Raw genomic sequence first — 14151 nt, 5'->3', positions numbered from 1 at the left:
GAGACTTGAGGAGAACTGATAGGTATAAGGAGACTTAGACGAAGATTTTGAGAAGAGAACTTGAGGAAAAGATGGAAGTTGAGGAAGAGACAGATAGGGAAGTACTAGATGGATAAGGGTGAGGTGATAAGGATCTGTTGAGGCAGAATTAAGATGAGAGAATTAAGATAGAACTTAGAGGGGACAGTAGATAAATATAGAGAGAAATCAGGCAAGAAAGGAGCTAGCAGGAGAACAGAACTGTAGCTCTGTAGACAGGATTTTATCCCAGAGGAATAAAGTTGACAGACAAAGAAAGAATATGTTTCCTCAGATTCATTTCCAAAAAAATAATTGTTGCTGTTGATAGCTATTCTTCTGGGCCTTTGAGAAGAATATTATTAAGGTGGGTCCTTAATATTATTCAAGAATAACATCCTGTATTTTATTGGCCCACCATGGCTTAAAGTTAGATTTCAACAAAAAACAAAAATTACAGAGCCTACAATCTCATTGAAATTTAATAAGGCTCAACCAAATCACCAAATGGTCAAGGAGGAAATAAGGAAGGAATTAAAGACTTCCTAGAATTCAATGAAAATGAATATACAACATACCTAAATTTATGGTACACTATGAAAGCAGTACTAAGAGGAAAATTCATAGCACTGAATGCCCACATAAAGAAGTTGGAGAAATCTCACACTAGCGATTTAACTGCACATCTGAAAGCTCTAGAACAAAAAGAAGCAAACTCACATAGATGCCAGCAAATAACCAAATTGAGGACTGAAATCAGTACAATGGAAACAAAGAGAACAATACAAAGAATGAATAAAACAAAGAGTTTGTTCTTTGAGAAAACCAACAAGATAGGCAAGCCCTTGTCCAATCTAACTAAAAGGCAAAGAGAGAGCATCCAAAAAAACCAAAACCAAAACCAAATCAGAAAATTTTGATATGAAAATGGATACATAACAACAATGAGAAAATCCAGAGAATCATCAGGTCATATTTCAAAAACCTCTACTCCACAAAATTGGAAAACCTAAAAGAAATGAACAATATTCTGGACAGGTACAACATAACAAAATTAAATCAAGACCAGATAAAAAATTTAAATAGACCTATAACCCTTAAGGAATTAGAAATAGTTGTTAAAATTCCCCAACTAGAAAAAGTCCAAGACCAGTTAGATTCAGCATAGCATTCTACCAGATTTTTCAGAGAAGAGTTAATATCAATACTCTTCAAATGTTCCAAACAATAGAAACAGAAGGAACATTGCCTAACTCCTTTTACGAGGCTACAGTTACCCTGATACCCAAACCTCACAAAGATCCAAGAAAGAAAGAGAAAAGCAGACTAAATCCCTCATGAACATTGACTCAATAAAATACTGGCAAACTGAATTGAAGAACCCAGCAAAAAAATTATCCACTAATCAAGTTGACTTCATTCTAGAGATGCAAGAATGGTTCAACATATGAAAATCTGTTAATGCAATCCACCATATAAACAAACTTAAAAAAAAACCACATGATATTTCGTTAGTTGCTGAAAAAGACTTTGACAAAATCCAACATCCCTTTATGACAAAGGTCTTGGGGAGATTAGGATACAAGGAACATTCCTAAACATAATAAAGGCAACTTACAGCAAGCCAAAGGCCAACATCAATTTAAATGGAAAGACACTCAAAGTGATTCCACTAAAATCAGAAACAAGACATGGCTGTCTGCTCTCCCCATACTTAGTCAACATAGTACTTGAAGTTCTAGCTAGAGCAATAAGACAACAAAAGAAGATCAAGGGGATACAAATTGGAAAGGAAGAAGCCAAACTTTCACTATTTGCAGACAATACCATAGTATACATAAGTGACCCTGAAATTTCTACCAGGAAATTCCTACAGCTGATAAACAACTTCCCGCCTTGCTGTGGGAAGACTGATTGGGTAAGTTGAAGTGTGAGGATATAGCAAGTGACCTTTTCCCCCTAAATGTGTTTCTAGGTTGTTTCTCCCTCTTCCTTCCAATCCCTGAATTCTATCAGTTTCATCCAGGCAATCATGTGAAGCTTTGTTAATGTGAGGCAGGGCAATTGGGATTTTGTGTGTTAAATATCCAGTGTTTCCATGGCTGCATCTTTTTCTCAGGGTCAGTTGTGGCAGCCATGAATATGGGGTCTCTTTTGGTTGTGATCTAAGTGACAGAAGGCCCAAGCTATTGACTCTCAATGGACCAGCTCCTCTACAGAGCACATGGTTTCTGCAGTGGGTTAGGAAAGCAAGGCAGACTCTTTAAGACCCCATTCCCCTCTGCTTGTTGACTGTGGAGAACTCAGCCTTGACCTTGCAGAAACTCTGTTGGAACTTCACTGCAATCTAAGACATGCCTCCTTCTCTGCCTCCACAGAGATCATATCTGCATGTGTCCTGAGGGCTATCTCAGGCTTGCCTTCAGAAGTATATCCCTTCACTAATACTTTGCTTTTCTAAGCCCATAATGGATGAAAACTAGTAAATTACCAGGTTTGAAATTTTACATCCGACATCCTTTCCTTTTTTTCTCTCAAATTTTTACTTAGTAGCCATGTTACAGTGGTTTCACTTTTTGGATAACATGTGTATCCTCATGCCTCTTATGTACAAATGCCATCCTCACCTCTTTATTCCTTGTTGTGAGCTTTTGGGACTCAAACCTCACCAGTCTGCTCAAGAGTGAGTATTAATTCTAATGTTGACCATGGTGGTATGGTATTTATGATGTGTCTGGCCCTGTATTTGTATCAAGTTTCATCAATATAATGAGTCTGTCACATAGAAATTATTTCCATTCAGATGATGAAAAATTGTAGATTAAAGTTGTTTTTAAAAAGTACTTAAATCTGTATGGTTAATCAGAGATAGACCTTGCTACCTGGCTTCAGGGCTAACATTAGTGGTAGGAATAATTTCGGCTAACATTTTTTCTTCCTGTGTGTGTGGTATTTTGCCAAAAAAAGTTTACTTGATTATTATATTAAGTCTTAAAAAACTACTATGAGGCAGGTGAAGGATGTGATATAACCTAGCATCCTAGCATCAGAGGCTGAGGTAGGAGGATTGTAAATTTGAGGCAAGTGTAGGTTATATAATGAGACCCTTGTCTCCTGAATGTTCTCCCAAGCATTAGAAGGAGAAAACTAAAGATGAGAATGACGATAAACAAAACAGAAACTAGAGTAAATGCAAAAAAAGCTGATGCACCAAAAGTTGGTTCTTCAAAAATGATTAACAACATTAGAAACCTTTTCCCATATTAAACTTGAAAAATAGATGTGGATATTACTAAAATTTGAGACCTCACCATCCATTTTCAAGAATATGAAAAATTTCAAGAGTACTCAGTAATTACATTCTAACTGTTGGGTGTCCTAGATGCAATGGACAAATTCCTACACACCTGGACTTTTAGAGATGGAATATTGAAAGAAAAATATCGAATAGCTGTATAACCAATAAGATGGAATCAACAAAAAATTGACAAAATTTCACAGACTTTGATGATAAAAACACTGAAACTGGATAGAAGTCTAGCTTAGTGTAACAAAGACCACACATGGAAACCCACAGCCAACATCATATGCAGTGGGGAGCCTGACTCTTTCTCTCTAAGATCAGGAAGAACGCAGGATGCTGCTGTGACCACTGCTGTTCAAAAGACACTTAGGAGTGCTACACAGAGTCATTAGGCTAGACAATGAAATGAAGGTGCCCAATTTTGAGGTGCTAAAGATATATATATCTGTAGATGACAGAAACTTGTTTATAGAAAATCCTTAATATTCTACAGAAAGTTCTCAGAAATAAGTGAGCAAAATTAGTAAAACTGTTGTCTAATGACTTGAACATGCCCAAGTGAGATGTATTTCTGTATATTGATTTTGACCTTGAACAATTTGATGTTTGTTTTTCCTGGCAGTAGTAGAGCTTGAACTTAGGGCCTTTTGCATGTCCGGTAAGTGTTCAGCTGCTGAGCAATAGTCCCAGTATTCACAGTGAACAACTGGAAACCAAATTAAGAAATTATTTATTTATGAGAGTACCAAAAAGAATAAAATACTATTAATTAACTCCACCAAGGAGATAAAAGACTTGCACTCACAAAACTACCAAATAAGAGATGATGAAAGAAGTGAAGAAATGACAGCCATTGGGATTGATGGGTTGGAAGACTTAGATGTTATTATTACTGTTGTACTGCAGTACTGGCATTGAACCCAGGGCTTTGTGCATGGTAAGCAATGCACTACCACTGAGCTATACTCTAAGCTCTGCCTTCTAATTTTTATTTAGAAACTGGATATCACTAAATTTATCAGGCTGTCCTTGAATTGGTTGTGGTAGGTACTCTTAGAACTTTGGTATTCCCACCTCAACTTCTTGAGTGGCTGGAACTACAGGCATGAGCCAGCTTGCCTGAAGGACTTTTTTTTAATAGACGGCAATATCCCTGAATGTAGTCTATCAGTACTTTGCACATCAGATCAAAACCCCAGTGGCATTTTTCACTGAAATAGAAAAGTCCTTTCTAGCTGTCCTGAAAGTCACTATATAGATAAAGCTGGCCTCAAACTCCCAGAGATCCACCTGTCTCTGCTCCCAAGAGCTAGGGTTAGAAGCAAGCACCACCATACCTGCTTTAAAAGTATCTTGAAAAAAAAATCAATAAAAATTACAGGACATCCTACATGATTTCATAATTTTAGAACAAATCTGCAACAATCAAAATAGTCTACTGCTGACATAAAGGCAGACATACAGATCAGTAATATAGAAGTGGAAAGCCCAGAACTGCTCATACACACTGGCTATGATTAAATTAAAGATTAGTTGATATGATCAATATGTGTGTTTGTGGGGCACAGTTTTCTGTATATATTATAATGTGTGTCAGATCTGAGCAGTTAGCGTATACATCATTTCATCTGTCACTTTTTATATTTGTTAAAAACATTCATTTCTGCTGGCTTTTTAAAATTAATTGGTGTGAAACAGAGTTGTCCTATTGAGTTATAGATCTTGGAAGGCATTCTTGCTGTCCATCTGACCCTCTGTGACCAGATGAGTTTTGATCATGCTGCTATGATTGTTCATGATGGAGGAATAATCAGTTAAACAAGGGATGTTGGGAAGATGGGATATCTAGGTAAAAGAATGAAGTTAAGCCTTCACCTATCAATATATAAAAATCAACTCTACATGGATCAAAGACCTAGAATGGATCAGAGCTGAAAGTCGTCTGACTTTTAGGAGACAGGATGAAAGCACCTTGAAATTGGATTCCGAATGATGTCTTTGTTATGATGCCAGATGCATCATATGGGCCTTTTGGCTGCTCATATATCTCTTAACCATATGCATGTGTGGTACCTGCGGAGGACAGAAGATGGTGTTGAATTACTTGGAACTTAGTTACAGACAGTAATAAGCTGCCATATGTGTGCTGGGAATTGAACCCCCGACTTTTGGAAGAGCTGCCAGTGCTCTTAACTATTGAGCTATCACTCCAGTCCCATAAACCATATGTATGTACACATACACACACACACACACACACACACACACACACACACACACACACACACACACGTAAGCATGAAAAAAACAGATATCAGAAAAAAGTCTTGTGCAAGGAGGTCATGCTACCAAATGTCAGCATGAGGATAAGAAACTCAGTATATGGGCCAATGAGATGGTTCAGTTGGGAAGAGTGCCTGCTGTACTTCCTTCTCATACGTATTCCCAACTGCCACACAGAAATAAATGCACAAATGAATGTGGGCCAGTGAAATGGCTTAGCAGATAAAGGGCTTGTAAAACCACGTGAGTTCAATCCCCTGTCCCTGGAGAACTGGCTCACACAAAAGGGCCCCTAACCTCCACACATGGGTGTGGGACATGAACACAGAAAGAATGAATATGCAAATGTACTAAAAATTCATTACAGGTCCTTTCTATTTATGGATTTTATATTTATGGATCAAAACCTTGGAAACAAACTACTTGGGAAAGTATGTCTACAGTGAAAAATGTATTATTTCCTCCTGTCATGGTCCTGTACTCAACACAATTAGACTAGTATCTATGTAGTATTAATATTAGGTATAGGAAATAATCTAAAGATGATCTGAATGTGTGGGAGGGTGTGTAGAGTAACATAAATATTTTACTACATTCTGAGGGTTGACTGTGTGTCTGAGTCAGACCCTAAACTCTTAATCACTTTGCATTTCTATTTGCTATATTGACATCTATTGTTATTATTGACCAGGTCTCAAAATGTAATCTGGGCTGGCCTTGTACTTCTTTTTTTTAATTAAGAGATTTTTCTATTTATTTTACATACCAACCACAGATTCCCCTGTCTTCCCTCCTCCCACTCCCCAGCCTTCCTCCTCATAAGACACTGCATTTCCACCTCCTCCATGGCAAGGTCTCCCATGGGGAGTCAGCAGACCCTGGTACATTCAGTTGAGTGGCCTTGTACTTCTATGCCTCCTGTTTCATGCTCTATTTTGAGACAGGGTCTCACTATGTAGCTCTGGCTAACCTGAAATTGGCTACAAAGACCAGAGTGTTTGGGAACTCATAGATATCCAACTGTCTCTGCCTCTGGTGTGCTGGGGTTATAGGCATGCAGCGCTGTGCTCAGCTTGCTTGGTGTGTTATCATGAGATTAACATGCATCCATCGCCAATTCTCTATTTGTATCTTTTGCCATGTTTTTCTCCCTGTTACTTTGACCCATTCTGCATTCCATTGATAGAGAAACTGCCCCACCCCAAACAATATGGAGTAAGAAGGGAGCAGAGTTCACTCACCTATTACCTCCAGCTGGATGGGGTCACTCTTCTTGGAACTGATTTGATTGGATACCTCACAATAATAATCCCCGGAATCGTTCCTTCTGGCAGGTTCTATTGTGAGGGTGTTGTTGTGCTTGGACAGAATCATCCTATTTGTGATCTTCAGACTCTGGCCTTTGTAGAACCAATGGATGGAGATCCCGCTGTTGAATGAGAAGCAGTTCAGGAGCACAGAGACTAGGTCATTGTTTATTTTCTTGCTGACTTGGATGAAGGGTGTAGACACTGGCCCTGTGGATAAACAGTGGAGGGGACCAGCTGAGAGTCTTTCACCCTCTGAGATCTCAGCCAACTTCCAGGGACCATAGAATGAAGTGGCCCTCTGCAAGATTTCATGTTTGGGTTCAAGATATAGTTTGTAAGGAGAGAACTGAAACTTAATCTTACCAAGATCACTACCAAGGTCACAACAGTGACCCTGACTCAGGGTATTTGTGTAGATTCCACACTGTGTGGCGCTTCAACCTATAAGTCTAGAAATCTCATGGTGGGGTAGGGGGGGATGTATTTTCCAATGATTTTTGTGGGAATTCTTGCTCACACTTTCTGTGAGTGTGGACAGTCAGGTCCCTCCTTTATGAAATAGACTTCTGTTTACTTTTTATTAAATAATTTGTCATGGGGTTAAGATGGCCCAGCTAATCTTAAAGGTGTTAAAGGCTAGACCTCAGGACTGAAAGAAATCCCTAACTGAAGAATTCCTGTTTGTAGGAAAAATGTATTTCCTGCCCCATGTATATGGATTAAATACTACAGAGAAGAAGTGAATAATCACAGTGCTGACCACAGCCTGACACTCTAATCCTCAGTACTAATATTTTTTGAGACAGAGTTTTCCCTGTACAGTCCTAGCTCACTTGGAACTTGCTATGTAGACCAGGCTGGCCTCAAACTCACACTATCTACCTGCCTCGCCCGACTCAGTGCTGACATCCAAGGTGTGTGCCACCACACTCAGCTGACATTTGTTTTTTGAACCTTGAGAAGAGTAAGCAAAAGAGCATCATCAACTGTCAGTGACACGGTTCACCCTGACTCAGAACAGGGCTCCCAGGCACCATCTCCACCCACTTTTTCCATCCCATGGAGTCAGAGCTGAGCCAGCCACCTCACCCATGAGACAGGAGCAGACCTGGGAGCAGAGGTCCAGTCCCCTTCTGTGTGGAATATTCTCCTCCAATTTGAGAATAAGAATGTGAGCACAGTTGAAAGCCCTGGGTGTTCCTTGTAGGTCATGGAGGTCATAATGAAAATGGAAGAGACAGAAAAGCTTGTGTTAGGTACAGAAAGAAATCTTGACCTTGAGGCTCTTCTAACCATGGAAAGTCCCTCACACAACCTAAGGCTTTAAAGGCTGGGAGAACCTCCTCCTCACATTGCAAGCTCCATCCCTATCAGCCAGAAATCAGAGAACCAGGAGGCCATTAGCCATAGGGATGGAGCAGGAGGCTTGAGGGAAGACTGAGTTTTGCTTGTTCCTGTAGACATGGGCTGGAAATTCAATGCTTCTGCACCTTCCAAGAAAGTCAAAAGACTCCACTCCAAACCTAGTGCTGATATTTCAGAGATTCACTTACTAAGAACTGCAATATCCTTGAATGTGGTCCTGTTGACTCCAGTGAGAGAATTATAGACAAGGCAGGTTTAGGATCCACTATTATTAGAATAGAGGTTGGGATAAAGAGCTCTTGGGAGGATGACAAGTTCTCCATTCACAAACTGAGAGTACTGTGGAGGTGGGTTAGCATCTGTGTGGCAGGAGAGGTTGAGTTTTTTCCTTGAATGGAAATGAATATTTGAGGAGGATATGATCAGGACATCTGGATAATCTGGAGCAAACAGAACAAAGTTACATGTGATGTCAGCAGAGGGAAGGCGTAATCCTGGTCAGTAGAAGGCCTCAGTATCTCTTTCAGCTGTGCTGTAACATTAGTTGAGCAGATTTATCCAGAGTTGGGGAGGAGATTAGCAGAAGAGTACTCATTCAGCATGCACAAGTCCTGATCTATCTCAAGCACAACACACAAATATCCCCACTGCACACTCATGTGTGCACTGAGCTTGAGTCTGACATGTCCCCTGTCTCCATCACACTGAGCCTCTATGCAGGAGAGAAGTCCCTGCAGCCCATTCAAGCTCAATGTTGGGTCTGTCTGCATGTGCTTGGACTGGGACAGGATGCGCTGGCAGGCTAGGTATCTGTATATTAGCTCTGTGTCATGAACCCAAGGGGACTTGGACTGAGTATGGTTTCTCTAGCCCTCTGTATTTAGGCAGTTGGGGCCAGGATGAAACAGGAAATACAGGTAGTGTTCAGAGAGAATGGGTCACTTTGGGAGGCACTCACTAGGTTCCAGTTTCACATTCATAGGGTCCTGTGTCAGTCCTCACAACACTGAGTAAAGTGAGAATCCTATTGTCCTCAGACAGCTTCAGCCTGTCCTCTTATTCTAGGCTTTGGCCATGTATCCTCCACAGGTAGGCTGTATTCTGAGTATTAGACTCACACATTAATGCTACTGAGTCCTCACCCTCCAAAGGACTGGAATTGTTGGTTGTGATGTTGGGCTTAGGTAGTGGTAGTGTGTTGACCATGGAGAGATGATTGCCCTATGTGGTACTTCTGATTCTTGCAAAGGCCTCTTACAACCAGAGATAGTCTCTTAACTTCCAGCCAACCCATATACTTAAAGAATCAGGCAGGAAGCAAACTACAGGCAGATGAAATGGCTGAGTGCTCAGAGATAATGGAGCCTTCTGTGCTGTGCATGGGAGAAGCAAGGACTTTTTCATGAGTGAACTAAGCTGCAGTGCTTGGTGATGATCAGGCTCAAGACTTGGAATCAGAGACCTCCTTTGATCTATTGGTCCTCACTGACCAATTGCCTGACTGAGACACAAGGTTCATGTCCCTCCAGCTACACTGACATCCCCTGCTGTGTTTAGACCAGAGCCCTCTAAGCGTTTGCTGAGTAGGGCTGTTCTACAGATATGATTAGTCTTCCCATTGAGCTTCCCTGAGAAATTGAGCCTGTCAGAGATCTCACACAGCTCAGGATCTGGCTGACATTTAGGTCAGGCTGGGCCACAGGTGGGCTATTCTTGTCAGATTTTTGATGTTGAATGACCTGAATCTGGGAGCCCTATGAGAATCCTGGGTCTATGAAATGTTCTAGAAGATGAAGATCACCTAGTAGGTCTTCCACGGTGGGGAGGCTGGAGATGTGGTTGTGGACAGATAGCTTGTGCCACTTATGACCAGTGTGACCCTGACTCAGTGACTGTGTTTCCTGTCTCAGTTTCCCTATAATAGGACACATGGGAAATGATCATTGCCATGCCTGCAAGTTTAACCTTAAGTGTGAACAACAACCTGACCTTCCTTCCACCAAGCAGTGTCTATTAGTATTTGCCTGCAGGAAATAATCCCTGGGTGGTACCCCCCGGTGGGCAAGGAGCAGCCATTTGGACACTTTTGCTTCTATCTTTTTGGGATTTTTGGCCTTCCACTGAAGTCTCAGAAGACCATCAGAAGAGGTGGCTGATTTCCTTTCCTACCTCTCTCTACCTATGCTGAGCACACTGAGTCTCGGGAGGAGATGCCCAGGTGACCAACCTCAGACATATCTCTCTGAGGCTGACTGCCAGCAGGCTTCCAATCTTCAAATCATCATTGTCTCCTGTCAACTCCAACAGGAGATCAAATTCCAACCCAGTCTACATGCTTCCCAGGATTCTGGTCCAGTGTGGCATTAAGTTCTTCAGCAAAGCTTCTCTCTGTGAGACTCTCATGGTTTCCTCGGCCAGGCCCTGCCTGAGTCCTGAAGGGTCTTCCTCAAGGCCATGTTCATGATGAGCATCTAAGACCCTGGGCTGAGTCTAACATACCTGGGCTCAGTTACCACAACCCCTGTTCTCTGAGGGTGGATTCAAGTGAGGCATCCTCATTTATTGCCGTTTTCTCCATTGTTTGTACTTTAATAAATGTTTGTATCACAATGTGGGGACCATAACACAGAGTCATCTAGGAACAACAATTCTATAGGTGAAGTGGGATTAATTCCACCCATGACCCAGAGGTTACAGAGAATTACTTACGTTGTACATCAAAGTTCACTGTTACATTCTGATGATGAGTGCTGTCTATTTCTAGGTACAGTGTGTAGAGTTCTTCGTCTTCCATTGTGATGTTGTTAATGAACAAGGATCCATTGGGGTATATTGTCTCTCTCTGAGTGTATCCAGGCCCATTTTCTATTGAGCTTTGTTTTTTTACAAATTTTGCAATTAACTTCTTCAAAGAACCTTGTCCCTTGTACCAGTTAATGACAGCATATTTTGCTGGCAGATTGTGGACAACTAGAACAACGTTCTTCCCTTCAGCAACGTGGGGTGGAACTGCTTCAACAGTGACTTTGGCAGTGGTGGAAGAGGTCCAGTAGGTTAAAAGAGAGACTAAGAGGGAAGAGAGAGGAAAAAATCTATCAATATTAGGACTTTTGCTTTTGGTAGAACTTTGAAATGTGAGTGTTTAACTCTCAGCCTTGGTGTGTGTGTCCTGCTGGGGTGAGGTCAGTAGCATCACCCCCATTCATCAGTACCCCTGAATCTTTCCACTGTATGAAACTGGCTTCATAGTGTCTACACAGCTCACCCCTCACTGCCCTCAGATCCCTACTCATACTCAGAATCTATGGTGAGTGTAGCATGTCTTGTCTGACCTCCTCCTCCAAAGACTCTGTGCCTTCATTTTCTGACCTTTCCCTGCTCTGTTTCTTCTGAAGTGTTTGTCAACCCCTGGACCACCTTCTAGATGTCCTTGCTGCTCTGTCTTCCTGCCCAGTAGTAGCAGGGCTTTCTGAGGAGGACTAGTTGGATTTTGGTTCAAACCTCTCTACCTCAAACAGGCTCAGATACCTGTGAGCAAATGAGTGTCCCAGAGCCTGGGGTTTATTTGCAGATTTCTCAGGGTCCTACATAATGATGTTGTTTACTCGCCCTTTTGAGTTTTACTTGGAGAGTCACCCTGATGGAGTTGTCAACTTGAGTCTTCAGGATCCAGTGACCAGTGCTGATAAATCTACAATGCGGAACAACTGAGTTTTTCTTCCGCACTTCCCAAATCCCATCTACTGTGAGCTTCCTGATGGTCTCAGGCTTCAAACAGAGCCAGATGTCATTTCTCAGGCTCTTTCCTTCTCCCAGAAGACCCCATCCAGTCTCTGAGCTCCCCAACTCTCTACTCCTGAGGAATGTCTCCTCACCTGTGAGCAGGAGTCCCCTCCAGAAGACCTGTCCTTTGTGGAGAGGGGCTGAGGTGAGCTCCATAGTCTCTATTGTGGGCTAGGCTCTTCCTCTGGAGAGGAGGTTTGTCTCTCAGGCTGCTGCCAAGATGGGCTTCTCTGGTGTCTGCTCTGCTTTTATTCCCAGACCTCAGCCTCCTCCCAGAGGAGGGCACTTCCTGGAGTCAGATGGGCTGGGGGGTGGAGTCTCTGTGTGTGCATTGCTCTGTTCTTCTGTGAGTGCTGCCTCCCATTCTTCTATTCCTTTGTTGTTCAGTGTTCTAGAACATACTTTGAGCTGCAAGGCTGAGAAGTGTTCTGTGTCCCAAGAAAACAGCAGCACACTCCAGGGCCTTGTCCCTGAACCTCCTATAGCCAAGCGTGTGTTTCCTTGTGATATAAAACCCAGCAAAGCCAGTCTGCCCTGTGATCTCAATGCTTAGGGAAGGTGGGATTTACTCCCAGCAGGGAGTGGCAGTCTTCTCTAGGGACTAGAAAAGGTCAAACTGAGTGATGACTAGGGAGGGCCTACCTCCATCCTCACTGCTGTCCCCAGTCAGGTGTTTGATCCAGGGATACAGTTATCTCAAGGTTTTGTGTCAGGGTGTGCAGGATGAGGTAACCTGTATGTCCTAGAAAGAGGACAGTGTGCTCCAGCTTCCTATGGAGGGGACCAGGGAGAGTCCCTGACCCCAGCTTCCTGTGCTGGCTGAATGTGATTCAGGTCTACCCATGACCTCTCTGACCTTCTGGGTTGCCTTTGCTCTCCTTGGTGATTGTCCTGTGATCTCCCTGTCTTTCCTCATGGATGATGAGAGGAGGGAGGGGACTACATATGGTCTCCTTGCAGAGTGGGAGTCTCCATGACAAAGGAAATGATTATGTGACAGAGCTCTGGGTCTGTTGGAACTGGGATGGAAACAAGGCTGCAAGACAGGTTCACACCTCAAGGAATATGTGGTTTATTGTTCATGAGGAGACCTACAGCTCATGTTTGGGCTACTACAAGGATGGTAGCCAAGCTGCAAATGCTGGAATAAAGCTGAGCATCAAGTTTTCCAGGAAGGTCCCAGTGTGCAGCTGCCTTTCAGGATCTAGGTAGATTTTTCCTGGAGACCATAATAGCTGATGTGAGACTCACTGCCATTTTGATCTTAATTTTGATGAAGACTGATGATGTTGAGCCCCCTTTATCATGTGTGTTTATTAGATTTTTTGTCTATCTTGTTCACGGCAGGAATATTCAAGTTCTTTGCCAACTCTAAAATAGTTTTATTACAACTTTAAAATTTAAAGCAAAGTACGTTAATTCACTAACAATAACACATTCTAGACTTACAACATAAAATGAAAACTGCCGGGGACCAGCCTCAGCAGTTTCGGGGATCTGAAGGGTGTAATACCTGGAAGGCGCAGTAATGACTCAGAGACAGTGTTTGTGCAAGCTGACAGGTCACTCTGGGCTTCTGCAGTTGCTAAGTAGCTTGTCTGCTACAGTTTCTTCAGCTTCCCGAGCTTCTCTTAGCTTCTGCTTTTGCCCTCAGTCTTTTATTATCTTAAGTAAAGGGGGAACACAAATAAAAGGGGAAATCACCCAATACAAAATGTTCCCATAATTCCTAAGATTATTCTTAGAAAATCACCAATATATTCTTCATCATCTTTTACGAAACACAGGAACTATCCCAGACTTAACACCAAACAAGCATAATCTATTTTTATTATTACTGATTATACAATCTTCTGAGCACTTGACCCAGAGGCTAGCAACATGCAATTTCACAAAAAAGGTAAAAATAAGAACAATGGCCGGGCGGTGGTGGTGCACGCCTTTAATCCCAGCACTTGGGAGGCAGAGCCAGGCGGATCTCTGTGAGTTCGAGGCCAGCCTGGTCTATAGAGCGAGATCCAGGAAAGGCACAAAGCTACACAGAGAAACCCTGTCTCGAAAAACAAAAAACAAAACAAAACAAAACAA

At 42.2% G+C, this 14151-nt stretch overlaps 1 pseudogene; it reads right to left on the bottom strand.

Moving 5' to 3' along the window:
• The window catches only part of LOC128124084 (carcinoembryonic antigen-related cell adhesion molecule 5-like), an 89524-nt pseudogene extending 77305 nt beyond the window's left edge, over positions 1 to 12219 (bottom strand).
• Positions 12220 to 14151: the final 1932 nt, after the last annotated feature.

The sequence above is a fragment of the Peromyscus californicus genome, unplaced genomic scaffold, assembly GCF_007827085.1.
Source record: "Peromyscus californicus insignis strain IS unplaced genomic scaffold, ASM782708v3 Scaffold_4__1_contigs__length_199733344, whole genome shotgun sequence".
NCBI classification, from domain to species: domain Eukaryota; kingdom Metazoa; phylum Chordata; class Mammalia; order Rodentia; family Cricetidae; genus Peromyscus; species Peromyscus californicus.
This window is presented reverse-complemented; position numbering and strand designations above follow the sequence as displayed.